Here is a 13,754-nt window from a genome sequence, read left to right on the forward strand (position 1 = left end):
TTATTACAGGAATATATTAGTTAAAGTAGATACAAGCGAAAGTAGAACCACTCCAGCATGGGCCAGTCCATGGCGTATGATTAACTGATGCACGCTGACTGTCCTTGACCTTGACGGGGATCGATGATCTGTTCGATATTTAGTAACCCAACTGCCGGATGATTTGGCTAGGGTTCAGTGACATTTCACTGGCCCTACAAGACGATTTATTAATATGACTACTAATGTCACTAATCATTTTGGCAAACAGCCAAAACGCACATGAACTATTCGGGTTAAATACATATCTTCAGAATTTTAGTTAGAATAGGAGCTTATAGAACGATAATTATCTATTTTCCAATCACCACTCAATCCCTTTCCACTTATGTCACAGTTATGCCCATATTGAAATACCTTAATCATTCTGATTTGTAGTCAAATCATTACGTTCCCTACCTTATTGTATGAGTGGCTCATAAATTCTGGTTGTTTGATTATAACTTATTCGCTTGTAATGTTGTATTCTAATCAGGCAATTAGGGAAAGCGAGCTTGTGTAATGGCATTCTGGACCAATAGTCATTAGGTGTTATTTTTGACTGTTATCTCAGTATCATCGTGTCATAGGTTAAACGAAGGTCATTTAGACTTGATAGACAGTTTAGGCAAACTAATCAACTTTCAGACTAGATCAATACAACTGCTCACCTGTCCTATGGTTTGATCGCAGGGACTCCAAAACTAACTAATGTGTGATTTGTTTTTTTGTCGTAACATTGACTGGATGACCGTTTCGCTGTGGTATAGGACTCCTCATCTGTGCGCATCCATGACCATACAATCAGGAATCAAACCTAGAACGTCCGGGCTCAAACACTTAATTTATTATGCATGATATGATGAAACTTCAGTAAAGCATTAGATGACGTAATTATAATCTGAACAATCATTGTTAATATATACCTTTTACAAATCAATAAATAACTAATGATCTAATCTCATGATTCGGGATCACTTAATATGTAAAATTAGTCTGTTGAAAAGGGAATAAATGTTTGAATTCTCGTTTATCCAATCTTAGTTCGTAGAACTGAATCCTGTTGATTTAGTAAGGGAAACTATCTTTTTTCATTATCGAATTATCTCTGTCATCTAATGTTTATTCTGGTTTTTATATCAGTGTCAAACGATTTTCACTACCAGGTTGGCGTCCACATAATTACCTTAACCAAATGATGAATGATGACTTAGCCTAGAATTAGTTTCAATTGCCCAAATGCATCCACTCTTTGTCTTCTGTTTTAAAATTGTCATATGCTTTATATCCTACGAACTTGTTGTTTCTACTCTAGTCTTGTTTTCTGTGCTTGATTTGTTCTACTACCACTGATATTATTATTATTATTATTATTATTATTATTATTATAACCCCTCATTGCTGCAATCCAGGTGAAAACTCTACTAACCAAACAGTTTTTGAACTATCTATAATAATAGATATATTAGTCCAATACATTTAACATAACTATCTATATCATAATGATTATACCTTTAAACTAGGAGGAATTCTAGAATATACATTTGTTGCTATGAGTTCTTTGTTAATAGTTTCATCTTGCTTATACTAATGTAGCAGGTTGCTAATCGATTGACAGAAAGTACTTTACCTAAAATACCTATGCATCATGTTAAGTTATTGATTAAACCAATGAAACAAGATATCATGTAACCAATGTAAAATGTATCACTATTCATTCAATTACTATGGTTATGTAAATCATAAAGAATTTTGAAATTTTTCTATGAATGAGAGATTATTTACTTTAGAGATTAAAAAAAAATTTCGATAATAACCAGTGGTAGTTAATCTAGTCAGTTACTTGATTGTAAATATACAGCAAAAAATGAACTCTAACGAATGTATATATATATATACATATATATATTTCGGTGGGGTACAAGGGGGGTGGTGGAATAGGAGCTCAGATACTAGTTACTTGGTTATAGACAAAATATATATGACATAAGTAACATGTTTTTTTATTAATTTAATTTGGAATTATATTTATATAATGAAAACAAATGTTTACAAATGTCTAGACATAATGAGAAATTAATGATTAAGTAATAATAACTGTGCTTATTATATGTAAATATATGAATACAAATTGGTCCGAATTCCATACTTTCTAATTTCTGACTAAAGTATTACATTTTATATAATTGAAATCATGAGTCAATTGGAGCTAGACCAACATAGAAAATCTGGAAGCACTGGACGGCCGTTTCGTCCTATTGTGGGACTCCTCAGCAGTGCGTATCCATGGTCCCGCCTCGAGAGATTTGAACCCTCTAGTGAGAAGCAGTAACCAGTGGAGTTCAATCAGGTCTGTTGCGAGATATCAACTCACTGAAGACAATGGTGAATGGTTGCTCAACTTGGTGGATTGATTGAAGTTAGACATTAACACCATTGGATGCCAGCTCAGTAGTCTGGTGGTTAAGAGCTCGCGCGGGAGACTGATAGGTCCTTGGTTCGAACCTTGCAAGGCGAGGTCGTGAACGCGCACTGCTAAGGAGTCCCACAATGGGACGAAATGGCCATCCAGTGCTTCCAGGTTTTCCACGGTGGTCTAGCTTCAATTGACTCATGATTTCAACTATATAAAATTACTAAAATCTACACAAAACCCCCTTCTAATAAACTATTAAATGCTTATTTTGTGAATTATAAAGATTGATTTAATGTTGAAGATAGTTTTCATGATAGAATAATATTAATAATGTAAAGATGGTTTGTGAAGATTGTTGAATTTTATGGATTTGTGTTACAAGCTGATCTTAGTTAGGTAGCCGTTAGAAATTATGAATCATTAGACAGCTGTTTCGTCCTAGGTAGAGGCTTGCCTGCAATATCTATCAATACACTATTTTGCACAGCCATCATTGAGTTATACTTGTGAATATCGGCCTCTTACTGGAAATGGTTGAACTTCACTCACGAAGACTTCTCATTGGGATTCCGAGAATTACCTCTTAAAATTAGTCACACATGAGCATATGTTTATTATTAGTGTATAGGATTTATTGAAGATTGTTAAATTTTAGAGGTTACATCTTCAACTGGCCAATTAGAGGACTAAACCAAAAGTAGAAACACAAAACTTTTTCTTAGTTCTCGACCACTAATGACGGTCAAATCCCAGAGGACTTTTGAATAGAAAACACGATTACAATCATTACTGAAATCAGCATTAGAATCTCCCGACTGCAATCAATTTTCAACGTTATTGATCTATTATTTAGTGTTTTAGGTGAGTGAATAATTAAATTTTATATTGACTCGGAATGAATTCATATTGGTCGTTACTGTATAATATCCCAAATTCAAGTCTTAATAAAATGTTTTGACTTCTATATGATGATAGTTGTACAGATCAATGAACGCATTTGGCTTGATTCGGAGAGTTTTGACTAAATATCGCCAAACAGAACTGATAGGAAGTGGGTGAATGAAATAGGTTAATGACTTATAATACGAAACATTTTCTACTTTAGATCTTAGTTCTGATGCTTCGTGGTATGAATAATCTAACTGGATAGTTTTGTTTTTTATCTCTTGACCAGTCAATATATTTTTTTGTTACGGTTGCTCCCAATAAAAAGTGAACAACAGTCGTTGCTAGGTATTATTCAAATTCATTTATTTCATGGTTTTAAGTCCCACCATCCTACATACGTTGGAAAAATAACAATAATTATTAAAAAGGAAACAATTTTACATATTTTTTGTCCCCCTGTCATAGAAGTTTTAATTTAGGTTAGCGGATGAAATGTATGTAGTTTCATAGAATTACAGTATACCTTATAAAAGGATTTAAAATATCATCTGTGCGCTTGACTATTTTACGCCTAACTCTCGGTGGGTTTTCTAGAAGAAGAAGCTGAGAAGGGCATGGAGACAAGATCTTAACAATGATGGATTGATATACTAGGTCACTTAATTGTTTTATTTAAACAGTGTTAAACACCATTCTTTTATTATCATCGATTTTTAAAAGTTTCGCTTGTGTATGTTATGAATAAAGTCAATCAAGTATCATTGACGCATAGTAAATATTTATAATTTCATTTCAACAATGTTTTATGTTTCCGAATTGAAAAAATGGCTATGAGGGAGCTGGCTAGACCCAATCTTAATATATATCTTTATGTAAGCTGCTGTTTGTAGGTATTTGAAAATAGACCCAGAACCTAAGTTCCTCTCTTTCTGGCATTCGTCAGTAAATCGTACTTGTAATCTTTAGGGAACTGATGCTCTCTAATGGACTGAAACCCAAACTATCCAGCTTTATAGTCACAGACTTTACCACTGAGCTGTTTGGTCAGCGACTAACTTCTTGTAGAACTGAAATGTGTTTACAATTAGCTGACCATTGAGTAATGACCAATAGCATGTATATCGAGTTATCTTCGGTTTCTTCGGAGTGAACACCAACTCTGTGATTCAGCTACATCCAGATGACGAGTCACAACTACGACGAAACGCATGTTGTTATCATTCAACTCTGTAGATGATCAGATCACTTTTCACAGTATATTACTCGGACAAAAACTTATTCTCATGTAAATAGTTTCAACTTACAAAATTAATAATTATCAAAAAGATTTAACTTTGCCTGACAACTTTGTTTAATAATTACAAGCGTTTCATATCAGATAGAAAGATAAACAAACAGATAGACAGATGTATTCATCAACCGAATCAGTCTCTATTTTGACATGAATGGAAAATACTCATATACCGCCGTCTCTCCTTTGAGGATGTGTAATTCTTATTCATCAATCTGACTATTAAACTCCATTATCTAAAGAAATTCCGTGCTCTGTTTTATTAAAGCGAAATTTATTATCTTTTTTTGTGCAAGTTACAAGTAGTTTAATTCATACGCTACTATTTATTTACCTGAGTTAATCATCATCACATGCTCGAAGCCTAAACAAGTAGTCGGTACATCAGATTAAAGGTAAAACACGTATTCACAATAAAAGACAAGGTGGTGCTAACTGATATTCTATAAGGTGTATTCTTCTTATTGATGTGTGTAAGCTTATAGTTATCTAGATAACAAGTTTCACATAACTATCTACCTACCAACTTGCTTAGCGTGAAACCTGTAATATCTTAATTTGAATCTATTTTCTTGTTTCACAATTAATATTTTTGTATATGTGCCATAATGTCAGTGTTATGAAATGTCTGGATTAGGATGTATGCAACTTTATTTAACCAATCTAATATGGAGAATTTCATGATTGTGTGTGTATTTTTTATATATGGTTATTTTATTTATTTATTTGATTAAACACATAAATATTGGTACAAGGAAGCACCAGATACATATGCGCCGCACAAATCTCATTCGATTTGTATGAGGGCTGTGATACTGCCCAGTGGGCCACATCCGGAGCCTTTGATCTGAAAGTCTGATCCACAAGGCGGTGGAGCATCGTAAGGAGGCTCGGTCCCATGGTAGCAGGTGACCAACGATTGATTCATACGCCATTTGTTCCATCAGGATTCTGGAGCCCATATGCATCATTGGTTTGAAATCAGTGTTTTCCAACTTCCTACGCGTCCACCAACCCGGTTAAGCCGCCACACACTCGTTTTTCATCCTCTCAATTTCGTAAACAACATCCTCATTGCGAGAAGGCAGTGAGTAGGACTTCGCTGGCAGAGGCTATATACGCGTGGCCATGTGAGAGCATTTCGAGAGGGAGAGCGGACTCTCCCCACTCTCGGCTGTACCAGGGCATTTGGGGGAATATATGGGTAGATTAGCTGTTTTGTATACATGCGATTATCATTGAATATTACTAAAATATTTTCGTAGTTTACATGACTAGAAGACCTTATAATGTACTGGACGGCTGCTTCGTCCTAGTATGCGACTTCTCCGCAGTGCACATCCACAACTCCACCATCCGGAACTAAAACCAGGGCCAGCAGCTGTTCAATGCTTCCAGGTTTTGAGTGATCGTCTAACTTTGATGGGTTAATAGTCTCAATAATATTCAATAATCTCCACAGACACTACACTGACAACTTATACTATGCTAGTTACCAGTTATAATGCTTCCAAAATAATGAAATAATTAAAATTCTTTGACGAAACACTGGTTAAAGTAAGCTTTGCTTTGAAAAATGTTAAAACTATCCTTTTCTACACAACTCACATCGTTCTTGTTGATTGACAGTTGTCTTGTTACTTTACCCTAATAGTAATTACATAATACGTAAGTAAGATCATTCTAGAAAACGTTTTAAACATCTCAATACTGAACATTAATTCATTAAAGATTATGAAGGAACGTTTTGTATTTCTAGCAACATGGTTAATATTTCTACTCATATAAGTATTCCATATTCTTATGCACTTTTTAACTACATTACAAAACTGTTTTTATTTGATACACTCTCTCAACTGCTTTGATTTTAGATGAGAATAATGTTGTTATGTTTCTTTTAATCCCAAACAATCACTGTCACTAACTTTATTCGTGGTAAGATTTGTATTTAGATCAGAAGGGGTTTTGTGGAGAATTTAGTATTTTCATAGTTGAAATTATGAGTCAATTGAAGCTAGACCACCATGGAAAACCTGGAAGCATTGGACGGCCGTTTCGTCCTATTTTGGGACTCCTCAGCAGTGCTCATCCACGATCCCGCCTCGTGAAATTCGAACCCAGGACCTACCAGTCTCGCACCGGAGCACTTAATCGATAGACCCCTGAGCCGGCATCCAACGGTGTTTTTAACCATGTAGATGGAAAGTGGGTAATCTTGTATTTATCAAGATTAGCTATATTATTAAGGTTGCGAAATGGTGTATCCTAGAAATGATCCCTATAATAGGTAATTCCTGGCGTAAAACAAGTTGACTACTTCAGACACATTGAAAATGTTTCGTTTTATGCATCAATATGAGTCTAAATGTGTACAACTACTGAAATATTGGTACATAGGGATTAATAAAACAACTGATTGCCACTGCGTAGATGAGATATATTAATTTATAGAGTTCTTTATTGTCACTGTGTCAGATTTAATAAAAAAAGGGATGCTATGCCAAACAGCTTGACAACATTGATTTTACATTTTTAAAATATCCGAAAACCTTGTCATAGTGTTGTACTTATCATACTTAGTGAAATGAACTTGAGCCTACTATGCTTGAACCAACATTATTGATGTCCTTACTACATGACCTGATATTTTAACTCTTATTAGCCGACACAAAATCCCTGCCTACAAGCCCCAATCAGAACAGGAGAATAAGGTAGCTCGTGTAAGCATAACTAATTACATGTGCTTAATTATAAAGAATTTACGATACATTAATTTGAAAACGGAAAAGAAATGTGTTATATCGTGTGAGTGCGTACGTGCCCTGTTTGATTAAATGAACGTGCTGACTCCCGCCAATTAGAGAGCAGTGAATTATCGATCAGAGCAATGATATACAAAAGCCGTTTGAGCAGTCTTGAGTACTTATCAGTCCTGCTTTCTGCCTAGTCAAGCCAGTTAAGTCCACAACACCAATAACAGCCTCTACAATATGAATCAATATTCTCAAACATACTGAGTTTATATACCAAATAAACTGACCATATCGTACCATAAAGTAGAAAATAACATTTGTACAATAATTGGCCAAAAGTGGCTGTGAATAGGGGGAACAGTAATTAATGGACTAGGGATAACTCAAGAATGGTAAATCGTATAATAATAGTCTATGGGTCAAAATAAAGCCCATAATAAAAGGGACACGAATAAGAATAGTCTAGTCACTTAACAATTATACAATAGGAAATATACATATCATACATATGTCCATAAGTAGTTCTCAAAGTTACTATTCATAATTCTCCACGGGATACAACAGAATGTTACAACAGTCATTGAATTAGATGGAAGTTTACAGTTAGGAGAATATAAAAATCCCAGAAACTAAGTGTCTATTGAATACATGCATATTAAAAAGGTAAATATTAATGCCTCAAAATATTACTTCCAATGTGTGTCATTTTCAATTATTCTCCATATTGCCTTAACATTCAAAAAATCTCGATCCATAAATTTATCAGTTTGATGCCTAGATTAAAAAGTGTATATATTACATGTAAAAGTTAAATATTCACTCATAGTTCAATTTCAAATAAACCTTATTGGAAATCTGGAAGCATTGGATGGTCGTTTCTTCCTAGTATGAAACTCCTCAGCAGTGCGCACCTACAGTCCCGCACATAGGATTCGGGCCAAAGGCCTTGTCTTTCACATGTATATCCTAAACCTTTAGACCATTTAGTCGGCATTCAACGGTGTTAATGTCTGACTTTAATCGATCCGTGATCTTTTTCATTCCTTCATCTACTGTCTGAGGTGGATAACCAACTCCACTCGACACGGATTGGACCATACTGGTCACGGCTTCTTACTAGAACTCCAAGAAATTCATCTTGAAGCTAATCACTCGTGAGCACATGATTATTATCAGAATGGGGATTTGTGGAGATTGTAATAATTTTAGTAGTTGGATTCATGAGTTTATCTATCATATAAATGCATGCTACAATTAACATAACTTTATACCTGTCACATATGTCTCACAAGTAGTTTATGATTAACGCCCAAAATTTCGTCAACTGTGGCTATGTTTTTCTAATCTAGTGAGAAGTAATTTAAATATTTATCGGTTTATGATTAAATAAATAAACAAACTTAACAGGTTTGTAACTATGAGGTTGATTATTTTAAGCTGATGATAACACTTTAAATACCCATCAATCATCTCAAATCTGACTAGTGAACAGATTATATATTCTGTATGATTGCCTTCTTACATAATTTGACTTATTGCCTTGTGGTTGTTTATCCCTTTTTTTTACCGGATAATAAATTGAATCTATTTAGATATATCGATAGTTGCTGATTGATGTGAGTACCTGGTTTTTAAAACTTATCTCATGTTGAAGCTGGTCAATATTTTGACTCTTCCACAGTCGAATTCATGATCATAATTACCCACATGCATATAGAGTGAAGTAGTTAGGAGGGAGATTTCTACTGCAATTAGATACAATTGGTAGGTGGCCTGATTAGTTCATCAATAATCATCAATAAAGGTGAATGTTTATATGTTGATCATGGTCAAATACAACTCAACCCGATGCTCAACGTTGGTTAATAGATAGAAATAAAACTAAGGGCAACCTGACTAACTTGTGCTACTGGTTTAATATTATTCCATAAGTTTTATTTTTGATCGTTTTCATTCATTTTAACTCATAGATGTATGTTTTAATTTCCACTGAAATAATACTCACTGTTTCAACTTTTCTGTTTTTCATTTATGTAACCTCTTTTAACCCTGTACTCATCTAAAACACGATGCCTTGGACCAATACACATATTTACAAGCACCTAGATTGTTCCTCAGTGATTGACAATATATTTTAAGTATCTTCCATAATTACTTAAATAATTTACTGATAGATTTCAAATAAACCGACTACCTTTTGTTAATTCAAATATCAAATTTTAACCAATCTGGTCACAAGATTTGTAGAGTACAATAATATCGATTGTGAAACAAACACTCACTATTGGTAATAGATGATAGTTGCCCAATATCGTGGATTGACTGAAGTAAGAAATTTGAACCATGCTAGGAAGAAACAACCATCTAGTGCTTCCTAATATCCGAAAATTGATTATGATCATTTCATGTGAAGCGCTGGGTTTCCATCGTCGAATAGAAAGATAGAGTATAGGTATTCATAAAATTAATGCAGTGTTTCTGGATACATTTGATACATTTGGAGCTGTCACCTTAAAAACACATACTACTCTAGGTTCACAAATGTATCTTTATTGTTAACCAATAGCCTTACTTTTAAGCAGACCCATTTCAAATTTTCTCAACTACCAGCTACTGAGTAATATAATCCGATCAACTTTCGATTAGTTGAGTTTTAAGTTAAATCATTTCTGAAATGAGAAACTGCACACATAATTCACCGAATGGAAATCCAAACGTTTTCAGTATTCTAATAGTTGAGATCATGAATCAATTGAAGCTAGACCACCATGGAAAACCTGAAAGCACTATTAAAATTACTATAATATCCACAGAAACCCCTCTGATATTCCCAGTACTCGTTCGCCAGTTCTCAACCTGAATAAACTGTTTATATTTAGTATTTAATTTACCAGTTGAAATAGTAACCTCATTTATCATTCTTTACTTTCATAATTTATTTTACACTAAGCGCGTATACTACTCATGTTGTGAGCGAGAACACAATTGGGGACAACCAAATGCGTTTGAATGAAAAATTACAGAATCTCTTATTAAAATCTGAAAATCCTACCGTAAATACTTCATCTACAAAATGTCAATCAATTGTCTCAGACTTGATTGTTCTTTCATTTCCATACTAATCAATCTCTGTTCTCGTTCCCTTCTCTTCGATCCAGGCATTCCACTTTCGATCGATGATACAAACTACCTATATCTGTCAACATTAGTAGCACACACCGCATTAATAATACTAACATTAAAGGTTCTATACAGTTACTTCCACGTTTACAGTGGTTTCCCAATCAATATCGGGTTTTATTTAAAGGTAATTTCAGGATATTTTCATAGTTAAAATCATGAGTCAATTGAAGCTAGACCACCATGGAAAACCTGGAAGCACTGAACGGCCGTTTCGTCCTATTATGGGACTCCAGGATAGACAATCTTCACAACCATGTAACTTCATACTACTTTGAATACATTTCTAATGTTCTATTTAGGAGAGTTGACTTCAATTAATGTCGATCACTAACTGATATCAATTACTAAGCATTGAATTTTCTTCTTGTCCGAATCTTTCCTTCAATATTTGTCGTATATTGATGATTGAATTGAGAACCGGCTAATCTTCAATCTTTATTGATAGCATCATTCATTCAAAAATACAATTTACACTAAATTAATCAGCTTTCTCTATTTTACTATTGTGCATAGAACATCTACCATTTTCACATAGATATGAATAAAACAGTATCTTAAAACTAGACCATTTCTATGATTGTGCAGTTAATTCATCATTTTCCAACTGAAATTTTAAACCTTGTTATTGTTTCTTCAAAGTCGGTCAAAGACCATAAATAAAATGTACCTGTAGTCGTTGTGCTTATGGTCTCCCAGTTTGAGTGTACAGTGGTGATCAATTGAAAACTTAGTGTATTGTTTTAATGTGTAATACTATATGTTTTTTCTTTGTACAGTTACTTTTCAATCAGAACACAAATTTGATTTCAATAAATAGGTATGGAGTTTCTGATAGAACAGAGAAATGGAAATATTTTTTTGTTTGTTATGTTATACTACTATTATACGATAGAAATATTTGATGACTGAAATGATATGATCGCTATATTGTAGACATTATCGATATTCTATGCATAGACCGGGATCATGTTAAACCAGACACACGATTCACAGCAAATAATAGAAAACTAGAGTATAGAGTAGACAATACTTTATTGAATACAATATCAAGTAGTCTACATTCAGTGAGTCTAGAGTTGGAATCAATAATAGGAAGAAAATCACAAAATAGTAAGTAGTTGGCAATCTGTGTTTGTCTTTTCACTCTCGGTGACCAAACACATGTACTTTTACTGTCCACACATCGATGCCTTTAAAAGGTTTTAGACAAACTAGAGTCTAGAATCATTGGCTTCATAGAAGAAAATTTACAGTCGAACTCCGTTTTTATAGTAAATGATCAATTGACTGTAGTAATGGTAGATATCTTTTTTAATTTTGACCAACATTCCGATAACTCATTGATTACTGAGTAGTAATCGATTTCATATTTATGTATACTTCCTTAGTACTGACCAAATCCTATCAATCAAATTGCAATATAGCCACTAGTCGAAGTGACTAAACATCGAGTGGGTTACGTTTTGGTGTCCTAGGTTTTGGTGAGAGTCGGCAGAAAACCCTAAACTTAGGTTTAAACTGGTTGTAACTCTTCAGCTTGGTGTACCAGGAACTTTTATGTAACTGATACTTTCTCCCTCCGTAGAATTCGAATACACATAACATAAATTAACGGTTTGAGACGTCACTTCCGAACTATTCAGGCTGTGATTGCGCCGCCATTTATTTTATAAATTACACTAAATTACTTTTCTGTAAAATAAACATACTACTATTACTTCAATATCCACTTAATTTACAAAGTTTTAGTGTTGAGTCAATCTCTGGATAGATGTTTCATCCTAATATAGGACTGATCAGTAATACATGTCCATAACCCCTCCACTGGAAATTAAACTCAAAACCTTCAGATTTTGCAAAGCGCGTTTAACCTATAAATCAATGAATCCGACGTACAATAGTTGACGTTTTTCACTGTAAACAATCTATGATGTTACTCAACTATCAGTCAGTCCTATTAATGTGTAAATGTCCCACCTAGACAATGGTTGAACTGTACTGATTATAGCTTCTCACTATAACTCTAAGGAATACCTCTTGAAATTATTTACTAGTAAACAGATGATTGTGATTTGTGAAGATATATTTTTATTGTGAATCTGTTGTGACTTTATAAAGAATATAGGACGTATGCTAATTCGTTATTGATTTTATGTCCGGCTTTTATCACGTGAACTATCCACTAATGGAAATACGACTTTTCTAATCTCAAGACTGTGTCAATCAATGACGTCCAACTGGTATGAGCAGTCTAGCATCCTTACTGATCCCTTGTCCACCTAGCCCTTCTAATTGAGTCCAGAACACCAATTACAGCTTCTGCTATATGAATCTATGCGAATCATTTATTTCAAGCATACTCGGTTTATATACCAGATAGACAGACCGCACCACACCATAAAATAGAAAATAATATTTGTGCAAAACCAAGCCAAATGTGGCTGTGAACGTGGGATACAGTAATCAGTATACTGAATATAATTTAGGAACAATAAGTCGTACAGTAATAATTCATAGGTCAAAATGAAGCTTATAATAAGATGAATATAGATATACACAATCTAGTTACTCAATAGTTAAACAATAAGAATATATATATATATATAGAATAATAGTCCATTATTAGGTCCTGGGAGTTACCCGTACTGATGTCTTCACCAGGATATAACAGAATCCATATCGAGTGTTGACACTAAAACTGATTAAAAGAATTAGATAAGCATCAGATTCGCAAAATCACGTCATGTTATAAAATAAACTTACATCCAGTTTCCAATTTTTTGGCACATTTCTACTTCAGAAGGGGTTTTTTAGAGAATTTAGTATTTTCATAGTTGAAATCATGAGTCAATTGAAGCTAGACCACCATGGAAAACCTGGAAGCACTGGACGGCTGTTTCGTCCTATTATGAGACTCCTCATTTTACTTCTATAAAACAACAAGTTATTTCAGTAAAATTACTTAACACATGATACAAAATTAAAGTCATTAATAGTCCAGTATGAGTTTCTTGTTTTCTTCCCCAGAAAAGCTAATTCCCCTCGCGTTTACATTCACTTTTAAAAGCTTACTACAGACTTACAACTGTACTAATCACAGATTTTATAAACAATAAAGACATCTATTTGTTTTTAATTCTTAAAAAATGACCATAATCACAGTATCATCCATGCCTAACGTCACTCCCGACGTTTTTTTAAAAAA

At 33.8% G+C, this 13,754-nt stretch overlaps 1 protein-coding gene across 1 annotated transcript in view; it reads left to right on the forward strand.

Moving 5' to 3' along the window:
- The window catches only part of Smp_172580 (mucin-like protein), a gene marked incomplete at both ends in the record, with an annotated part of 62,302 nt that overhangs the window by 24,543 nt on the left and 24,005 nt on the right, over positions 1-13,754 (forward strand). The gene's annotated exons all lie outside the window — the stretch shown is intronic.

Source organism: Schistosoma mansoni, chromosome 4 (assembly GCF_000237925.1).
Source record: "Schistosoma mansoni strain Puerto Rico chromosome 4, complete genome".
Lineage (NCBI taxonomy): Eukaryota > Metazoa > Platyhelminthes > Trematoda > Strigeidida > Schistosomatidae > Schistosoma > Schistosoma mansoni.